Consider the following 22,651-nt stretch of genomic DNA (forward strand, 5'->3'; position numbering starts at 1 on the left):
CAGGCTTTGTGGAATAGAGCAGTCTCAACGCTGGTGGCAAGACCGTGCTATAAAACAATCAAGTCCCAAAAAAAGGCCAGCGACATACAGGTCGCTGGTCCTTAAGGGGTTAAACTCTAGTCATGCATCCTAGATACACCATTTTGTTATTGCTACTATTTTTTTTCTTGGTTTATATTTATCAATATTTTTTTTGTGATATCCTTTTACCAATTGGCTTATTGGTAGAAAGCCTTTTTGGACATCTCATTGTATAGTAATAAATCCCTCTGCTGGCTTTACTCTGAAAGCCACTGTTTTACTGGCAAATAACAGATGTGTGTGAAAACATTTTTTTTGGCTTTAAATATTAGCTTATACAACACTTTCCCCTTGTAGACTGGCAAAGCTTTATGCTCAGATAATAGGACTTTTTTTGTAGATTATTTTTTATATCATCTATAAATCCTTCTAGTAGACTGTAGTTAGTCCTTTTTTTCTCTCTGGTTTTTATTGAATCTCATGGGTAACACTAGTTCTCATCTGTTATGATTAATTATACTATTTTGTAATTATGTGATTTTTTTTTGTTTTAATCATGCTAAGTAAGATGTCTCATATTTTGGTATTTTGCACTTTTTTTGGGGTTTGCTTTATGATAAGAATAGCCACTTCAAAAACAACAATTTTGATCATATATATTTATTATAATTAGTTAAAACTTGTAACAGTATATTTACCCTTAATTACTTTTCTTTAATGTAAAATAAATATTTAAGCTTAGTGGTCTGCACCCTCCCTGTTCCTGGTTAAACACATAATTTTTATGTTCACAGGTTTTCATGGCTTTGAAGACTAACTCCATGCACGTGCCATACCGAAACTCAAAGCTTACCCACCTTCTTCAGCCTTCATTCAGTGGTCATGCCAAGGTACCCATCTTCATTTATGAAATTTGCCTTTTAGACTAAAAGCACAATAACAATTAAATTCTTGTGCAACTAACCCACTTCTTCTATGCAAGGTATATAGGTCTGGACTATTTTGGACCACTGAGAATATTACTAACAAACCATGCTTTAGCAATATGTTTTTAGTAAAAAAAAAAAACAACAATTTAATTCTTCACCTGAAACATTCTTTTTTTTCTTAGTGGTGATAGTTCACGTATATCCTTAATTGTGGGAATTCATCTCCTGGCCACCAGGAGGAGGCGTATCCCTCCTACTTCCCACTCTCTCCCAGTAGTACAATTAGCCAAGGAAAGGAGGAAGAAATAAGAAAGATAGTAATGTAAAGAGGTGCAAACAAGACTGCCGCCAACTAGCAAAAAATGGGTGGGTTCGTGAACTATCACCACTTAGAAAGAAAGTAATTTATCAGGTAAGAATAAATTGTTTTCTTTCTGAGGTGGTGATAGTCCACAAAAATCCTTACTTTTGGGAACTAATACCCAAGCTGTGAAGTTCACAAAGAAAGCGGGTGAAAAAAAAAGGGGAAAGGCAGGCACCTATTTACCAGGAACCACCAACTGAAGAACCTTCCTTCCAAAACTGTCACAACTGTTGTAAAAACAGCAAACTGAAAAGAATATGCAAAGTCGACTACCGTCCTCAAAGAAAACTTTGAGAATCAAACTCCAAAATAAAAAATCTAAAGAAACAGAAGCTGCCTCCTGGCACTTACATTAACCAGAAAAGGCAACAAGCAAGGCAGTAGCCTAACACATTTTTTTTAGTAGTCTTGCAAAAAAAATTTTTAACGCCCTGACCACGTCCAAATTGTGCAAAAATCTCCCTTCAGAAGATTCTTACTAATGTTCTGAAAACCACTTTAGTAAATCAGACAAATACAGAAAAACTGCTTTGTCCTGAGGAAAACACCAGAAACTGCAAATTGCAAAGAGAGCAGAAACTCTCCTAGCCGAAGAAATTGTTAACAAAAATAACACTTACAGAAAGATACTGAACATCCAAAGACTGTATAGGTTCCAAAGAGGAAGTTAATGAAACCTAGAATCAGATATAAAAATCCATGGAGAAGAGATAGGACTGAGAACCGGTCTTACTTTAGCCAGTCTGAAAATATCTGGAAGACAGACAAAACTGCCTAAACAACTCAGAAAGAGCTGAAATGTGCCACCTTCGGATAGTTAAATGATAGACCATACCATACTACCTTGATCAAAAAATAGTTAGGAAAGACACTTTCCGCACCTTGCAGTAAATCCTCTAGCAAAAGGCTTACAAACCTGAAGTGGACACTTTTACAGAATCAGAAGAAAAATATTCTGAAGAAGAACTAAACAATCAATCTCGAAGAAGTCAAGAGAGAAACTGAGAATGATAAAAAAAGGGATAGGCTGGAGATATTATCATGTAGAGATTGATTCCTGTTGGAGACAAGCCTGTACCACCAGTAGAAGCACAATATTGGGAAAGGTAAAGTAAATGAAAAGTCCAAAGGATTGCTGTAAAGACTGACCACTCATAAAAGACCCTTCCCAGATGAGGATACCAGAAAAAACGTAATTCACCAAGATGGAACGCTGAGGGAAAAAAACTCTGCCCAACTCTTTCTACAAGAAACTTCTGTCATCTCCAGAGCACTGTGGTTACCACTCTCATAATTGAAGTAAGTAACCACCATGACGTAGACTAACTGGAAGCGACTGAAGGAATACATTTGAGAACAGGCCAGGTATGAAGAGCTCTGAACATTGCATGGAGTTTCAAAAGCAGTTATAGGTAGTCTCACCTCCTAAAAAGACCAAAAGCCATCCCCTGAAACAACGGAATAAGAAATATCCACCAAGGGAAAGACTGTCCGATTAACAGAACAGAAGCTTGTACTGGAATAGGTTTATGTGGTTCCATACCACTGCCACTGCATGCATAGTTGCAGTAGACACAAATAAAACCCAGTAAATGTAAGAGCAGCTGATGCTATACACTGAGATATGGTAACTAGAGATAGAGATTGAAAACTCTGGCAATACAATTGGTCTCACAGGAACAATCACATGGAGATTGAATATATGACTACCCCCAAAAAAGACCCCTTGTAAGGATAACAGGCATTCTGAAAACGCATAACCTGACCATGATCAGATTTAGCACTGGAGGTAGACATTTTATTTTGCTTGGACTGATTCAATTATGGAATAAGTACCAGGTAGATCCTGAAGAATCTGGATTTGAAAAGAAGAAAAAAGTTTTATCCTAGATTGGTGACTGGAGCAAAACGAATTTGCCCAATTTACCTTGATTCCTTAAAAATTATATGGATTAAATTTCAAGCGAACATCTAATTGCCTTTAAACCTCATCCTCAGCAGGACACAGGTCTTCAAAAGTAAGAAAGACAAATCATCTTCAGAAAGGAAGAAGCAACAGAATCAAATATCTGAAGTGGTTTATAGCTGCAGTGGCGGAAACTGTCCCAGCTACCTCCCCTGAACTGAAAAAATCATGCTTACATCTATGAATAGATGAAGGCTGTATAGCAGAGTTTAAAGATAATTTTTTTTATTTGTTAAATTCTAAGGAAAAATAGTAACTCCACCTGAGAAGTTAACAATGGCCTCTCCGAGTCTCCTAGGTCATAGAGACCTAGAAAATTGAGAATGCATAATGGAACATAGACCAGTATTGCAGAGTTAATCAAAATGACAAACAAAAACCATTTGGCCAAGCATGCATGGTATGCAGAAAAAACAAAATTTATGCTGACCTGATAAATGTATTTCTTAGTTATCTTAGTTATCGTAGTTATCAAGCCGTCAACCTCAAATACGCTGGAATTCCGCAGCGTATTTGTGGCGAGGCTGATTCGCCTTAGTTATCAAAGGCTAGAGACCGGCAAAAGTAGAATTTTGTGACGTAAACTTCGATCCGCCGAACTCAGTCCGACACAGATCGATTCTTACGTCACTCCAGATGTTCCGCACACAAGTGCGGCACAATCTGACTACTTTTGCTAGTTATCAAAAAACTAGCAGGTACGCTCGGCACTTTTACGGCCCAGCGTACCTGGTTTTCAAACCGCCACCCTGGAGGCGGCGGATCCCATAGGAATCAATGGGAGTCTGACCATAGTGAAAGTACAAGTTCGCTGCTGCCAGACATCCCATTCTTTCCTATGGGAGCTGTCTACACCTAACACCCTAACATGTACCCCGAGTCTAAACACCTCTAATCTGTCCCCCCTACACCGCCGCAACTAAAGTTATTAACCCCTAAACCGCCGCTCCCGGAGCCCACCGCCACCTACATTATACCTAGTAACCCCTTATCCCGCCCCCCCTATACCGCCGCCCTCTATAATAGTTATTAACCCCTATCCTGCCGATCCCGCACCTCGCCGCAAATAAATAAATAGTTTAACCCCTAAATCGACGCTCCCTGACCCTGCCGCAACCTATATTAAATTTATTAACCCCTAATCTGCCCCCCTACACCGTCGCCACCTATAATACATTTATTAACCCCTATCCTGCCCCTCACTACACCGCCGCCACTGTAATAAAATTATTAACCCCTAATCCTAAGTCTAACACTAACCCTAACACCCCTCTAACTTAAATATGAATTAAATAAATCTAAATCATATTTCTATTATGAACTAAATTAATCCTATTTAAAACTAAATACTGATCGGAACAGCCAATAGAATGCGAGCTCAATCTGATTGGCTGACTGGATCAGCCAATCGGATTGAACTTGAATCTGATTGGCTGATTCAATCAGCCAATCAGATTATTCCTACTTAATTCCGATTGGCTGATAGAATCCTTTCAGCCACTCAGAATTGAAGGGACGCCATCTTGGATGACGTCCCTTAAAGGAGCCTTCATTCGTCGGTAGTCCGTCGGGAAAGAAGGATGTTCCGCGTCGGCGGGATGAAGATTCAAGACCCGGCTTAGAAGATGACCTCGCCCGGATAGAAGACTTCTTCAGCGCCTCTTGGAAGATGACATCGCCCGGATGGAAGAGTTCTTCAGCGCCGCTTGGAGGATCACTTCATCGGATTGAAGATTTCTTCAGCTCCGCTTGGAGGATCACTTCTGCCGGTCTGGGTCGCCTCTTCAGTTCCATCGGTGGCTCAGCTGAGTGAAGACAACTAAAGGTAGGATGATCTTCAGGGGATTAGTGTTAGGTTATTTTAAGGGGGGTTTGGGTTAGATTAGGGGTATGTGGGTGGTGGGTTTTAATGTTGGGGGGGTTGTATTTTTCTTTTACAGGCAAAAGAGCTGAATTCTTTGGGGCATGCCCCCACAAAAGGCCCTTTTAAGGGCTGGTAAGTTAAAAGAGCTTTGAACTTTTTAAATGTAGAATAGGGTAGGGCATTTTTTTATTTTGGGGGGGTTTGTTATTTTATTAGGGGTCTTAGATTAGGTGTAAGTAGCTTAAAATTGTTGTAATATTTTTTTAAATGTTTGTAACTTATTTTTTTTATTTTTTGTAACTTAGCTTTTTTTATTTTTTGTACTTTAGTTAGTTTATGTAATTGTATTTAATTGTAGTTATTTGTAGTTAATTTATTTAATTAATGTAATGATAGTGTAGTGTTAGGTTTAATTGTAACTTAGGTTAGGATTTATTTTACAGGTAATTTTGTATTTCTTTTAGCTAGGTAGTTATTAAATAGTTAATAGCTATTTAATAACTATTCTAACTAGCTAAAATAAATACAAAGTTACCTGTAAAATAAATATAAATCCTAAGATAGCTACAATGTAATTATTAATTATATTGTAGCTATCTTAGGGTTTATTTTACAGGTAAGTATTTAGTTTTAAATAGGAATAATTTATTAAAGTATAGTGTAGTGTTAGGTGTAATTGTAACTTAGGTTAGTTTTTAGTTTACAGGTACATTTCTCTTTATTTTAGCTAGGTAAGCTATTAAATAGTTAATAACTATTTAATAGCTATTGTACCTAGTTAAAATAAATTGAAAGGTACCTGTAAAATAAAAATAAATCCTAAGATAGCTACAATATAATTATTATTTATATTGTAGCTATATTAGGGTTTATTTTATAGGTAAGTATTTAGTTTTAAATAGGATTAACTTAGTTAATAATAGAAATATTATTTAGATTTATTTAATTAATATTTAAGTTAGAGGGGTGTTAGGGTTAGTGTTAGACTTAGGTTTAGGGGTTAATAATTTTATTACAGTGGCGGCGGTGTAGTGGGGGCAGGATAAGGGTTAATAAATGTATTATAGGTGGAGACGGTGTAGGGGGGGCAGGATAGGGGTTAATAAATTTAATATAGGTTGCGGCGGGTTCAGGGAGCGGCGGTTTAGGGGTTAAACTATTTATTTGCGGCAAGGTGCGGGATCAGCAGGATAGGGGTTAATAACTTTATTATAGAGGGCAGCGGTATGGGGGGGGGGGCAGGATAGGGGTTACTAGGTATAATGTAGGTGGCAGCGGTGTCCGGGAGCGGCGGTTTAGGGGTTAATACATTTATAAGACTTGCGGCGAGGGGTCTAGGAGCGGCAGTTTAGGGGTTAGTAACTTTATTTAGTTGCGGGGGGCTCCGGAGGCGCCGGTATAGGGGGTAGAACAGTGTAGTTTAGTGTGAGTGCTTAGTGACAGGCTAGCAAGAAAGCGGTCAAACAGCCGAAGAGCAGCGAGATCGGATGAGTGATAACTCTCACAGTCCGCTGCTCATCGCCCCGCGGCTTTTTGACAGCTTTACTTGATAACTTAGGTGAATTTTTTCAGGTCCGCGGCGGCGATGTGAGCCGAGCTTAGGCGGGCGTATTGGGCCGGCGAAGGCAGGAAAGTTGACACGTTGATAACTACCCCCCGATGAGTCCACGGATCACCTAATTACTAATGGGATATATCACTCCTGCCTAAAAGGAGGCGGCAAAGAGCACCACAGCAAAGCTGTTAAATATCACCTCCCTTCCCTCCCACCCCAGTCATTTGACCAAAGTAAAGGAGAGAAAGGAAGTAACAAGGTGCAGAGGAGTCTAAAGTTTATAACATACTAACAACCTGTCTAAAAAACAGGGCGGGCCGTGGACTCATTGTGTCAAGAAAGAAAGAAATCTATCAGGTAAGCATAAATTTTGTTTTCTTTCTAATAACACGATGAGTCCACGGATCATCTAATTACTAATGGGATTCAATACCCAAGCTAGAGTACACAGATGATAAGGGAGGGATAAGACAGGTAACCTAAATGGAAGGCACCACTGCTTGACGAACCTTTCTCCCAAAAGCGGCCTCAGAGGCAAAAGAATCAAATTTATAGAATTTTGAAAAAGTGTGAAGAGAGGACCAAGTTGCAGCCTTGCAAATCTGTTCTACCAAAGCTTCATTTTTGAATGCCCATGAGAAAGAAACAGCCCTCGTGGAATGAGCCGTAACCCTCTCTGGAGGTTGCTGTCCAGCAGTTTCATAGGCAAAACGTATGATACTCATCAACCACAAAGGAAGAGTAGTAGCCGTAGCTTTCTGTCCCTTACGTTTTCCAGAGAAAACCACAAATAAGGCAGAAGACTTACGAAAATCCTTAGTCGCCTGTAAACAGAATTTTAGACCACGTACCACGTCCAAATTGTGCAGAAGCCGTTCCTTCTGAGAAGAAGGATTAGGACACAAGGAAGGAACAACAATCTCCTGATTAATGTTGCGGTCAGAAACTACTTTAGGGAGAAACCCTAACTTTGTACGTAAAACTAACATATCCGAATAAAAAATAAAGTAAGGAGACTCATACTGTAATGCAGAGAGCTCTGACACTCTATGAGCAGATGAAATAGCAACAAGAAACAAAACTTTCCAAGATAACAACTTAATATCTAAGGAATGCATAGGCTCAAACGGAGCCCCTTGAAGAACCTTATGAACTAAATTAAGACTCCAGGGAGGAGTAACTGATATGAACACAGGCCTGATCCTGACCAAGGCCTGACAAAACGATTGCACATCTGGTACGTCCGCCAGATGTTTGTGTAACAAAGTAGACAAGGCAGATATTTGACCCTTTAGGGAACTGGCTGATAATCCCTTCTCCAAACCTTCTTGGAGGAAGGACAGAATTCTAGGAATACGAACTCTACTCCAAGAGTAGCCCTTGGATTCACACCAATATAGATATTTACGCCATATCTTGTGGTAAATCTTTCTAGTCACAGGTTTACGAGCCTGAATCATGGTCTCTATGACCGATTCTGAAAATACCCGCTTGGATAAAATTAAGTGTTCAATTTTCAAGCAGTCAGCTTCAGAGAAACTAGATTTGGATGAAGGAAGGGCCCTTGAAGTAGAAGGTCCTTCCTCAATGGTGGAAGAGATGACATGTCCACCAGGTCTGCATACCAAATCCTGCAAGGCCACGACGGTGCAATGAGGATCACCAACGCCCTCTCCTGCTTGATTCGAGCAATGACCCGAGGCAGAAGAGCGAACAGAGGAAATATGTATGCAAGACTGAAGGTCCAAGGTACCGCCAGGGCGTCTATCAGTACAGCCTGAGGGTCCCTTGACCTTGACCCATACTTCGGAAGCTTGGCATTCTGCCAAGATGCCATGAGATCCAATTCTGGCTGACACTATTTGAGAATCAGGCTGGAAAACACTTCCGGATGAAGTTCCCACTCCCCTGGGTGAAAGGTCTGCCTGCTACGGAAATCAGCCTCCCAGTTGTCCACCCCTGGGATGTGGTTTGCCGATAGACAGTAATTGTGGGTCTCCGTCCAACAAATTATCTTGGCTACCTCTGTCATGGCTAAGGAACTCCGCGTTCCTCCCTGATGGTTGATGTAAGTCACTGAAGTAATGTTGTCTGACTGGAACCTGATGAACCGGGCCGAGGCCAACTGGGGCCAGGCCAGAAGAGCATTGAGGATTGCTCTCATCTGCAGAATGTTTATGGGCAGAACAGACTCCGACCGAGTCCAAGTTCCCTGAGCCTTTAGAGAGCCCCAGACTTCTCCCCATCCCAGAAGGCTGGTGTCTGTTGTCACAATCACCCAAAAGGGTCTGTGAAAGCAGGTTCCCTGGGAGAGATGATCCTGAGACAACCACCAGCTGTATTTGCAGAGACAGGTCCGCATAATCTCCGTTCCACTGACTGAGCATGTTTAACTGCAGAGGTCTGAGGTGGAACCGGGCGAACGGTATGATGTCCATAGCTGCTACCACCAGAATGATTACCTCCATGCACTGAACCATTGATGGCCGAGGAGAGGACTAAAGCGCTAGACAAGAATAGAAAATCTTTGATTTCCTGGCATCTGTCAAAAAGAATTTAATTGATAGGGAAAATTACCCTTGTATTTGGAACTAAAGAGCTCTTTTCCAAATTTACCTTCCATCCGTGAGATCGCAGGAAAGATAACATTTCCGTGTGGGATCTTGCTTGTTGAAAGGATGCCGCTTGGACCAGGATATCGTCCAGATAGGGCGCCACTGCAATGCCCGTAATCGGAGCACCGCTAACAGGGATCCCAGAACCTTTGAGAAAATTCTGGGAGCTGTGGCAAGGCCGAAAGGAAGAGCAACAAATTGGAAGTGTTTGTCTAGAAATACAAACCTTAAAAAACTTGTGATGATGCCTGTGAATGGGAACATGCAGGTACGCGTCCTTTAAATCCACGGTAGTCATAAATTGACCCTCTTGGATCAAAGGAAGAATGGAACGAATAGTTTCTATCTTGAAGGACGGTACTTTGAGGACTTTGTTTAGACTCTTGAGATCTAAAATTGGTCGGAAGGTTCCCTCCTTTTTGGGAACCACAAACAGATTGGAATAAAACCCCAGACTCCGTTCCTGCGTCAGGACAAGAACTATCAGTCCCAGGTCGGAGAGGTCCCGTACACAGTGTAAGAACGCCTCTCTTTTTGTCTGGTCTGCAGATAACCTTGAAAGCAGAAACCAGCCTCTGGGAGGAAAATTCTTGAACTCTAGTTTGTATCCCTGGGATACTATGTCCACTGCCCAGGGATCCTGAACATCTCAAACCCAAGCCTGGGTGAAGAAGGAAAGTCTGCCTCCCTTGTTCCAAGACTGATTGGGTCTCCAGGAAGGTTTGGCCTGCTCCTGCTTGGAAGAGGAAGCAGAAGAAGCAGAAGAATTTCCTTGAATTTTCGAAAGGAACGAAAATTACTCTGACGTCCCTTTTGTTTGTTTCTCTTATCCTGAGGGAGAAGATGACCCTTTCCTCCTGCAATATCAGAGATTATTTCCGTCAAACCCGGTCCAAACAAGGTCTTTCCCTTGTAAAGAATAAAAGTTTAGACTTAGATGACACATCCAGAGACCAAGATTTTAACCATAAAGCTCTGCGGGCTAGAACAGCAAAACATGACATCTTGGCTCCCAGTTTGATAACCTGTAGGGAAGCATCAGTAATAAAGGAATTAGCCAACTTAAGGGCTTTTATCCTATCCTGGATCTCATCAAGGGGAGTGTCTTTCCTAATAGCATCAGACAACGCATCAAACCAATATGCACTAGTGATGGTAGCAATGCACACAGCAGGCTGCCATTGTAAACACTGGTGTACATACATCTTGAGTAACCCCTCTAATTTTTTGTCCATAGGATCCTTAAAGGCACAACTATCCTCTATGGGGATGGTAGTCCTCTTAGCCAGAGTGGAAATTGCCTCTTCCACCTTGGGTACTGTTTGCCAAGACTCCTTGATAGAGTCCGCTTTGGGAAACATCTTTTTAAATATAGGGGAAGGGGGAAAAGGTCTCTCCCATTCATTAGCAATGATCTCAGAAGCTCGGTCTGGTACAGGAAAAACCTCCACCAAGGAAGGTACATCAAAATATTTGTTTATCTTACTGGATTTATTAGGATTAACTACGACCATGGTGTCGCAGTCATCCAATGTAGCTAAAACCTCCTTGAGTAACAGACAGAGGTGTTCTAGCTTAAACCTGAAGGATACAATTTCAGTATCAGCAGGAGGAATTACACTGTCAGAATCTGAGATGTCGCCCTCAGATGCTACCGAAGTATCATCCCTCCTCTGGCTTTTGGGAGGGGGTATTCGAAATAGCAACAACTGCGTCAGTAACCTCGCTTACTGAATGTTTACTTTTCCTCTTGCGCTTTCCCTGTAGCATGGGAAAAGCAGACAATGCATCAGAAACCGCAGAGGACATGAGGGAAGCAATGTCTTGCAACGTAACTCCAGGAGGAGTTAGAGAGGAAGCGCAGGGCACTGCATGTGTGGGCGATATAAGTTGGGGCGCTTGAGGGGAAAGCTGCGGCATATATTGAACATTACATTAGACTCCTGAACAGCATACGCCTTGGAAAATGTTGGCTCAGAAAAAAGTCTATCCCTATAATTTAAAGTTCTCTCAATACATGAGGAACAGAAAGGGATTGGTGGTTCCACATTGGCATCAAAACACAAAGAACAAGTGACATTTTGCAAAGCCTCTTGGTCCATTCTGACTCACAATGGATCAAATAAAAACTTTACAGCAAGATTACGAGTTTTGCGTTAGGAGCTGTGCGGTGCAAACGAGCAGTTTTTTCTCACCGCTCACCTGCATCGCTGGTATTACAGGTTTTTACAAACCTGGTGTTAAAAAGCAAGAAGTGAGCGTTGAGGAAAATTGTGCTCCATACCGCTCTCCAATACCAGCGCTGCTTAAGTTAACGGTGAGCTGATTGTAGGTGCTCGTGCATGATTTCCCCATAGACATCAATGGGGAGAGCCGGCTGAGAAAAAGTCTAACGCCTGCAAAAAAGCAGCGTAAAACTCAGTAACGCATCCCCATTGATTCCTATGGGGAAACACATTTTATGTTTACACCTAACACCCTAACATGAACCCCAAGTCTAAACACCCCTAACCTTACACTTATTAACCCCTAATCTGCCGCCTCAACTTTGCCGCCACCTACATTATACTTATTAACCCCTAATCTGCCGCTCCGGACACCGCCACCACCTACATTATACTTATAAACCCCTAATCTGCTGCCCCCAACATCGCCGTCACCTACATTATATTTATTAACCCCTAATCTGCCGCCCCTAACATCGCCACCACCTACATTATATTTATTAACCCCTAATCTGCCGTCCCCATTGTCGCCGCCACTATTCTAAATTTATTAACCCCTAAACCTAAGTCTAACCCTAACACCCCCTAACTTAAATATAATTTAAATAAATCTAAATAAAAATACTATAATTAACTAAATTATTCCTATTTAAAACTAAATACTTACCTATAAAATAAACCCTAAGCTAGCTACAATATAACTAATAGTTACATTGTAGCTATTTTAGGTTTTATTTTTATTTTACAGGCAAGTCTGTATTTATTTTAACTAGGTAGAATAGTTATTAAATAGTTATTAACTATTTAATAACTACCTAGCTAAAATAAAGACAAAATTTACCTGTAAAATAAAACCTAACCTAAGTTACACTAACACTTAACACTACACTACAATTAAATAAATTAAATTAGCTAAAACACAAAAACAAACAAACACTAAATTACAGAAAATAAAAAAACAAATTACAGATCTTTAAACTAATTACACCTAATCTAATAGCCCTATCAAAATAAAAAAGCCCCCCCAAAATAAAAAAAACCCCTAGCCTAAACTAAACTATCAATAGCCCTTAAAAGGGCCTTTTGCGGGGCATTGCCCCAAAGAAATCAGCTCTTTTACCTGCAAAAAAAATACAAACACCCCCCCAACAGTAAAACCCACCACTCACACAAACAACCCCCCAAATAAAAAGCTAACTAAAAAAACCTAAGCTCCCCATTGCCCTGAAAAGGGCATTTGGATGGGCATTGCCCTTCAAAGGGCATTTAGCTCTTTTGCAGGCCCAAAGTCCCTAACCTAAAAAATAAACCCACCCAATACACCCTTAAAAAAATCCTAACACTAACCCCCGAAGATTCACTTACCGGGAGAAGTCTTCATCCAATTGGCAAGATGTCCTCAACGAAGCCGGCAGGTGGTCCTCCAGACGGGCAGAAGTGGTCCTCCAGATGGGCAGAAGTCTGCATAAACGTCTGTCTCATAAGTCCTCACCATGTATAGGAGAGTCAGTGTCCCCTTTATAAATAAAGTGCCCTCACTCTGAGCCCTTTATATATGTTTCTTCTGAAATAAAAGTTCCCACTTTTTCTGAGTTTCTTTTCTTCCTTATCAATCCCAGAAATTATAAAGTCAGCACTTACCTCACAAATCTGCCAGACAGCAAGGCAGCTCACCAGGTTTGAGAGGTCCTCTCCCTCACATAGTCCTGTGGAAGAAATAAAGACTGAGTAATTTTACTCAGGCTTTCAGAGTTAGGGCAGCATAAATTACATGGGAGGCGCAGCAAGAATTATGTCCCACAAGTTCCCATTGCTCTAAAGCCACCACTGCCCTACTGATGTGGACTACGGCTACATCCTAGGACAAAGCAGCACAATCTAACACCTAACTTTACCACTTCCTTGCTCTAACATAGGCAAAGAGAATGAATGGGGTGGGAGGGAAGGGAGGTGATATTTAACAGCTTTGCTGTAGTACTCTCTGCCGCCTCCTGCTGTGCAGGAGTGATATATCCCATTAGTAATTAGATGATCTGTGGACTCATCGTGTCATTAGAAAGAAAACTAATCTGTGGATCTACCTGCTACTGGGTCTATCCAGCAGTGGCAGTTCCGGACTGATCCATAAAAATAAATTATGACTAGTCTTTATGACTAGTTCTTATATACTTTTTTTTTTACAATATATTCTTTGATATATATTTTTTCCTCACTTTAAGTGGTTGCCCACTGATAGAAAAACTATTCCTTCACGCATAATGTTCTCTATTTAGATACAATGTTAATATAGAGCACTTTGAATTCTTAAAATAGTAGTGTAAAAATAGCAGCACTACATTCATATTGTATAAGAATGTATAGGCTTAATTAATTGTATAACAAACAAATGTACAAACAATTATGTAACATCCTTTGCCATTGGTCATAATGCAATATTTAAGTGCCATCTGTCAAGCATCTACTGATCTTTGAGGAAGCGCATGTACGCATGCGTGAAACGTGTCAGATCAGGGGAGTTACCTGTTGAATTGCATGTTTGAATTCAATTTTTGAACATCAATAAATTACTGATGCTAATTTGCTTCAAGGACTCTCTCTCTCTCTTTCTATTGCTATTTTCTATCAATCCTCTTAAAAGGTCGCTTGACTGTTGCAGGATTTTCTACTGCCTCTAAACCAATTAAAACTTCCTGGAAAAATGTATGAATATACTCAAGCCTGAAATTTTCGCCATAGTAGCAGGGTCCTGAGACTCAGAGAAGCTATCCTCAGAAAAAGAATCCTCTGAGTCAGAAACATCCCTATCATTAACGGGTAACTTAGAGTGGTCACTCCTAATGGAAGAGCTAAAGGCCAAAAACATAATTTATGTAAGAACTTACCTGATAAATTCATTTCTTTCATATTGGCAAGAGTCCATGAGCTAGTGACATATGGGATATACTATCCTACCTGGAGGGGCAAAGTTTCCCAAACCTCAAAATGCCTATATATACACCCCTCGCCACATCCACAATTCAGTTTAACGAATAGCCAAGAAGTGGGGTGATAAAGAAAGTAGTAAAAAGCATCAACAAAGGAATTTGGAAATAATTGTGCTTTATACAAAAAAATCATAACCACCATAAAAGGGTGGGCCTCATGGACTCTTGCCAATATGAAAGAAATTAATTTAGCAAGTAAGTTCTTACATAAATTATGTTTTATTTCATGTAATTGGCAAGAGTCCATGAGCTAGTGACGTATGGGATAGCAATACCCAAGATGTGGAACTCCACGCAAGAGTCACTAGAGAAGGAGGGAAAAAATAAAAACAGCCATTTTTCGCTGAAAATAATAAATCCACAACCCAAAATATAAGTTTATTCTCATAAATGAAAAGAAAAACATAAAACATAAGCAGAAGAATCAAACTGAAACAGCTGCCTGAAGAACTTTTCTACCAAAAACTGCTTCCGAAGAAGCAAATACATCAAAACGGTAGAATTTAGTAAATGTATGCAAAGAAGACCAAGTTGCTGAAGCTTCATTCTTAAAAGCCCACAAAGTAGAGATTGATCTAATAGAATGAGCTGTAATTCTCTGAGGCGGGGCTTAACCCAACTCCAAATAAGCTTGATGAATCAAAAGCTTTAACCACGATGCCAAGGAAACGGCAGAAGCCTTCTGACCTTTCCTAGAACCAGAAAAGATAACAAATAGACTAGAAGTCTTCCTAAAATCTTTAGTAGCTTCAACATAATATTTCAAAGGTTTTACCACATCCAAAGAATGTAAGGATCTCTCCAAAGAATTCTTAGGATTAGGACACAAGGAAGGGACAATTTCTCTATTAATGTTGTTAGAATTCATAACCTTAGGTAAGAATTTAAATGAAGTCCGCCTTATCCTGATGAAAAATCAGAAAAGGAGATTCACAAGAAAGAGCAGATAATTCAGAAACTCTTCTAGCAGAAGAGATGGCCAAAAGGAACAACACTTTCCAAGAAAGTAGTTTAATGTCCAAAGAATGCATAGGCTTAAATGGAGGAGCCTGTAAAGCCTTCAAAACCAAATTAAGACTCCAAGGAGGAGAAATTGATTGAATGACAGGATACGAACCAAAGCCTGTACAAAACAGTGAAAATCAGGAAGCTTAGCAATCTTTCTGTGAAATAAAACAGAAAGAGCAGAGATTTGTCCCTTCAAGGAACTTGCAGACAAACCCTTATCCAAACCATCCTGAAGAAACTGTAAAATTTTAGGAATTCTGAAAGAATGCCAAGAGAATTTATGAGAAGAACACCATGAAATATAAGTCTTCCAAACTCGATAATAAATCTTTCTAGAAACAGATTTACGAGCCTGTAACATAGTATTAATCACTGAGTCAGAGAAACCTCTATGACTAAGCACTAGGCGTTCAATTTCCATACCTTCAAATTTAATGATTTTAGATCTTGATGGAAAAACGGACCTTGAGACAGAAGGTCCGGCCTTAATGGAAGTGGCCAAGGTTGGCAACTGGACATCCGAACAAGATCTGCATACCAAAACCTGTGAGGCCATGCTGGAGCCACCAGCAACAAAAACGATTGCTCCATTATGATTTCGGAGATCACTCTTGGAAGAAAAACTAGAGGCGGGAAAATATAAACAGGTTGATAACACCAAGGAAGTGTCAACGCATCCACTGCTTCCGCCTGAGGATCCCTGGACCTGGACAGGTACCTGGGAAGTTTCTTGTTTAGATGAGAAGCCATCAGATCTATTTCTGGAAGACCCCACATCTGAACAACCTGAGAAAACACATCTGGATGGAGGGACCACTCCCCCGGATGTAAAGTCTGACGGCTCAGATAATCCGCTTCCCAATTGTCTATACCTGGGATATGAACCGCAGAAATTAGACAGGAGCTGGATTCTGCCCAAGTAAGTATCCGGGATACTTCTTTCATAGCTTGGGGACTGTGAGTCCCACCCTGATGATTGACATATGCCACAGTTGTGATATTGTCTGTCTGAAAACAAATGAATGGTTCTCTCTTCAACAGAGGCCAAATCTGAAGAGCCCTGAAAATCCCCAAAATATTGATTGGTAATCTCGCCTCTTGAGATTTCCTAACCCCTTGTGCTGTCAGAGATCCCCAAACAGCTCCCCAACCTGAAAGACTTGCATTTGTTGTGTTCACAGTCCAGGTTGGACGAACAAAAGAGGCCCCTAGAACTATACGATGATGATTTAACCACCAAGTCAGAGATAGTCGAACATTGGGATTTAAGGATATTAATTGTGATATCCTTGTATAATCCCTGCACCATTGGTTCAACATACAAAGCTGGAGAGGTCTCATATGAAAATGAGCAAAGGGGATCGTGTCCGATGTTGCAGTCATGAGACCTAAAACTTCCATGCACATAGCTACTGAAGGGAAAGACTAAGACTGAAGGTTCAGACAGGCTGAAACCAATTTTAAACGTCTCTTGTCTGTTAGAGACAGAGTCATGGACACTGAATCTATCTGGAAACCTAAAAAGGTGACCCTTGTCTGAGGAATCAAAGAACTTTTTGATAAATTGATCCTCCAACCATGTTTTCGAAGAAACAACACTAGTTGATTCGTGTGAGATTCTGCAGAATGTAAAGACTGAGCTAGTACCAAGATATTGTCCAAATAAGGAAACACTGCAATACCCCGCTCTCTGATTACAGAGAGTAGGGCACCGAGAACCTTTGAAAAGATTCTTGGAGCTGTTGCTAGGCCAAAAGGAAGAGCGACAAATTGGTAATGCTTGTCTAGAAAAGAGAATTTCAGAAACTGATAATGATCTTGATGAATCGGAATATGAAGATATGCATCCTGTAAGTCTATTGTGGACATATAATGCCTCTGCTGAACAAAAGGCAGAATAGTCCTTATAGTCACCATTTTGAAAGTTGGTACACTTACATAACGATTCAAAATTTTCAGATCCAGAACTGGTCTGAATGAATATTCTTTCTTTGGGACAATGAATAGATTTGAATAAAACCCCAGACCCTGTTCCTGAAACGGAACCGGCATGATTACCCCTGAAAACTTCAGGTCTGAAACACACTTCAGGAAAGCCTGAGCCTTTACTGGATTTGTTGGGATGCGTGAGAGAAAATATCTTCTCACAAAAGGTCTTACTCTGAATCCTATTCGGTACCCCTGAGAGACAATAATCAGAATCTATTGATTTTGGACAGAATTTGTCCAAACATCCTTGAAAAATCTTAATCTGCCCCCTACCAGCTGAGCTGGAATGAGGGTTGCACCTTCATGCGGACTTGGGGGCTGGCTTTGGTTTCCTAAATGGCTTGGATTTATTCCAATTTGAAGAAGGTTTCAAACTGGAAACAGATTCCTTGGGGGAAGGATTAGGTTTCTGTTCCTTAATTTGTCGAAAGGAACGAAAACGGTTAGAAGCTTTAGATTTACCCTTAGGTCTTTTATCCTGAGGCAAAAAAACTTCCTTCCCCCCAGTGACAGTTGAAATAATCGAATCCAACTGAGAACCAAATAACTTATTACCGTGGAAAGAAAAAGAGAGCAATCTAGACTTAAAAGTCATGTCAGCATTCCAAGATTTAAGCCACAAAGCTCTTCTAGCTAAAATAGCTAAAGACATAGATTTAACATTAATTTTGATGATATCAAAAATGGCGTAACCAGAGGAGGTTTATAAACAGAATTTAAACGTTTACTAGTTTTAGTATCAAGAGGACTAGTTTCCTCAATATCCAATGTAATCAACACTTCTTTTAACAAAGAACGAATATACTCCATTTTAAATAAATTAGTAGATTTGTCAGTGTCAATATCTGAGGAAGGATCTTCTGAATCAGATAGATCCTCATCAGAGGAGGATAATTCAGTATGTTGTCGGTCATTTGAAATTTCATCAACTTTATGAGAAGTTTTAAAAGACCTTTTACGTTTATTAGAAGGCGGAATGGCAGACAAAGCCTTCTGAATAGAATCAGCAATAAAATATTTTATATTCACAGGTATATCTTGTACATTAGATGTTGAAGGAACAGCAACAGGCAATGTACTATTACTGTTGGACACATTCTCTGCATGTAAAAGTTTATCATGACAACTATTACAAACCACAGCTGGAGATATAATCTCTACAAGTTTACAACAAATGCACTTAGCTTTGGTAGAACTGTTATCAGGCAGCAGGGTTCCAACAGTGATTTCTGAGACAGGATCAGTTTGAGACATCTTGAAAATGTAAGAGAAAAAATAACATATAAAGCAAAATTATCAATTTCCTTATATGGCAGTTTCAGGAATGGGAAAAAAATGCAAACAGCATAGCCCTCTGATAGAGAAAAAGGCAAGAGGCATATAGGAATGGGGCTTTAAACAATGAAAATATTTGCGCCAAGTATGACGCACAACACAAACAGAATTTTTTTGGCACTAACAACATCTGGAAATGACACACTCGCGTGAATGAAGACGCAACCTTGTGAAAGGACTCGGTGTCGACTAAGACGCCAAAAATGACGCAATATACTTTGGCATTTTGCGCCCTCGCAAGCCTAATTTTGCCCGCAAATTTAAAATAACAGTCAATTGAAAAAAGACTATACCCAGGTAAGAAATTTTTCTTCCTAAACAATGCATTTCCCAGATATGAAACTGACAGTCTGCAAAAGGAAATATACTTAAACCTGACTCATAGCAAATATAAGTACAATACATATATTTAGAACTTTATATTAATACATAAAGTGCCAAACCATAGCTGAGAGTGTCTTAAGTAATGAAAACATACTTACCGAAAGACACCCATCCACATATAGCAGATAGCCAAACCAGTACTGAAACGGTTATCAGTAGAGGTAATGGAATATGAGAGTATATCGTCGATCTCAAAAGGGAGATAGGAGATTAATCTCTACGACCGATAACAGAGAACCTATGAAATAGATCTCCCGTGAGGAAAACCATTGCATATAGGTGATACTCCCTTCACATCCCTGACATTCACTGTACTCAGAGGAATAGAGCTTCAAAATGCTGAGAAGCGCATATCAACGTTGAATCTAAGCACAAACTTACTTCACCACCTCCATAGGAGGCAAAGTTTGTAAAACTGAATTGTGGGTGTGGTGAGGGGTGTATTTATAGGCATTTTGAGGTTTGGGAAACTTTGCCCCTCCTGGTAGGATTGTATATCCCATACGTCATTAGCTCATGGAGTCTTGCCAATTACATGAAAGAAAGAAGAACCACCTTCCAAATCCTTGCAAGAGTCTGCACCTATCAGCTGGACGTAAACAAGTTAAAACGTCACTAATAGCGGAGTGAATATAAACCTTAAGTTTTGGAGATGAACTCTCCTGGGAGCAGCTTTGATAGAATAAAAACTCTTGTAGATTCTGAAGCGCAGAAAAACCCTGTTTAGGATTAGCAATAGACTCAGCACATGACGTACAAAGCTGAGCAGGGACACACACCTGAGAATCAAACACAAACTGGAAAGGGTTAAAGTAACAGAGGGTCTCACTTTTAGATGATCATTCAGCAAACCAGAGGCCTGAGCTGCACCAGTTTGCTCCACAGTATCAGTAAGGAATTAGTTTAAGTATCAGAGATAAACAGAAGCACATAGGCAGTATACAACACACAAATAGTTAACCCCAAAGGGGAGAAAAAGGCACAATGTATCACTGATTAACCCTTAAAAGTAAACATAAGGTACTGTTCAAATAAAGCACTGAAAAGACTGTAAAAACAGTAAAAAGGCTTACATAGCATACAACACAACATATAAATAAAATGTATACCTTAAATTTGAAGCCCAACTCTGATGATCAGAGTGTCTTACCACCTCCATCGGCCCTGAGAATGTTACAGCAGCACAGGAACAGGAAAAGAGGCACTAAAACTGATAACCCTTAGCGCACCTGAGCTACTGGTGAGCGCTAAAACTCAAAAGGTAACAGACAGAAATTTAGAGCAGCTGAACTAAAACATACTATGCATAGATCAGAAGCAAAATCATAGCGATAAGCCGCCCATGCCCAACGCTAAATTTAAAGCAACAGTAACCTCAAAAAACAAAGTTTTTCCAAATGTGTCAAAAAGTGCAACAAATTGCTAGTATAAAGTATATGGTACAATCAACACATCCTTCCACTGGGCTTACCTCAGCTGCAGCAACTTGTTTCCCACTCACAAGCCCATCCTAAGCAGTGCGAGCACAATGTCAAGGATCTGAATAAGTTACAGCATCCACAACCCAGGAAATTGGTGGACAAGTCTACATTTCACCTGGGGAGGTCTGGGCTGTGCATCCGCAAGAAGCAGCTCACTGTTGACCAGGAGATTGTGGACAAGTCTACATTTCAACTGGGAGGCCTACCACATTTCTCACTGAGAAAATACCTTTCACTGCCTGGCTGATAACTCCTTGTCTGCCCCTCTGTACAACAGGTTACTGCGAATTGGATTCGGCCTCAGATCGGTTAAAGGATTCCCTTTCAAAGAGTGAGTAGATCTTGCACTTCACTTTCACCTCACTCCACATCATTAAGGCAAAATAAAATGACTGAGGATTATGGGAAATGGGAGGGAGTTAAAGATCTGGTGTCTTGAGATGTATTTGTCCTCCTCCTAGTGGTTAGGAGGGTAATATTCCCAAATGTGATGGGTTATGGACTCTCACCCTCTGATGAAAGAAATTGTAATTTTAAATGTAGTTGTTTGTATGTATTGAGGATGCAGACTGATACAACATTGCAGGTTTAGTGTTATGATGTTTAGTAAAAATTATTTTGGCTCATATGGACATTTAAACTGCCCCAGATTTATACAATAGCAAAATATCACAAAATAACTCACGGTAAACAAATATATAAAATTAAAAAAATTAGAACAGACACTTTTAATTGTGATCATAACTATAATATTCAAAACAAGTACTGTCTAGTTAAACCATTATTTTGTGGTTTATCACCTAATAAATATTAAAATGCTAAATTGAACTTTAACTGTTGAGCAATTAATTTGTCTGCATACTGAATATTTTTGCCCCTATGTGGCTTCTCCCTCAATACAGTTTACAAGAGTGGAGTCATAAATTAGGCAAGATTAATAGGACAGTAATGTACAGTCAATGGCCTCTAGTTATCAAGCTCCGTAAGGAGTTTGATGGCCCCTGTTTCTGGCGAGTCTTCAGACTCGCCAGAAACAGCAGTTATGAAGCAGCGGTCACAAAGACCACTGCTCCATAACCTGTCCGCCTGCTCTGAGCAGGCGGACAGACATCGCCGGAAATCACACCCCCCTGCTGGCGGCCTATTGGCCGCGAGTCTGCAGGGGGCGGCGTTGCACCAGCAGCTCTTGTGAGCTGCTGGTGCAATGATGAGTACGGCGAGCGTATTGCTCGCCGTATTCAGCGAGGTCTGTCGGACCTGATCCGCACTGTCGGATCAGGTCCGACAGACCTTGATAACTAGAGGCCAATGGCTTAGCAAGATAGGTGCTTTGAAGACATATTAACCTTTTTTAAAAAGAAAGGTGGATATTTTTTTTACATCCATCATCCCACTAACCTACCAACATACTTAGGTTTCATTAAACAATAATAGTCTCTTTATTACTGAGAGATTAGCGTAATTTGACCATACCAATTATGCTGGCTGTATGTATGTACGTGTGTGTTTTTGTGTTTGTGTATATATATATATATATATATATACACATACAGTATATAGTATGCTACTCATTCAAGAAAGATATTTAATTCACATGTACAATCTTTAACACCATTGGATTGTTGATGTGAATGTTTTGCAGACATTGGATTTTCCTGGCAAGAAGGTTATACTGAATTACATTTGAAAATCAACAATATTCATAACATTACTTTAATTTATGAAAATCAACAGCATGGTTACTGAGAGAAAGCATTTTATTACAAAGGTTAAATTGACCCATATGAAAAATCTTGGTCCCTGCTGAAAATATAGACAAATACATTTTAGATGCAATCCATTTGAACTGCAGTGATATAGTATTACATAGCATCACATTTGATTATAAAATAAAGACTAAGCAGTGTTTCTGTGTTGAAGAGTGACTTTGT

General features: G+C 40.0%; 1 long non-coding RNA gene across 1 annotated transcript in view; it reads left to right on the top strand.

Annotated features, from left to right (window-relative positions):
• The first annotated feature begins 841 nt into the window (after positions 1 to 841).
• The window catches only part of LOC128662772 (uncharacterized), a 22,482-nt gene continuing 672 nt past the window's right edge, over positions 842 to 22,651 (top strand). The window contains exon 1 of the long non-coding RNA XR_008402810.1: positions 842 to 911. This is a non-coding gene — a long non-coding RNA (uncharacterized LOC128662772). The remainder of the gene's footprint in view (positions 912 to 22,651) is intronic.

This window comes from Bombina bombina, chromosome 6 (genome assembly GCF_027579735.1).
Source record: "Bombina bombina isolate aBomBom1 chromosome 6, aBomBom1.pri, whole genome shotgun sequence".
NCBI classification, from domain to species: domain Eukaryota; kingdom Metazoa; phylum Chordata; class Amphibia; order Anura; family Bombinatoridae; genus Bombina; species Bombina bombina.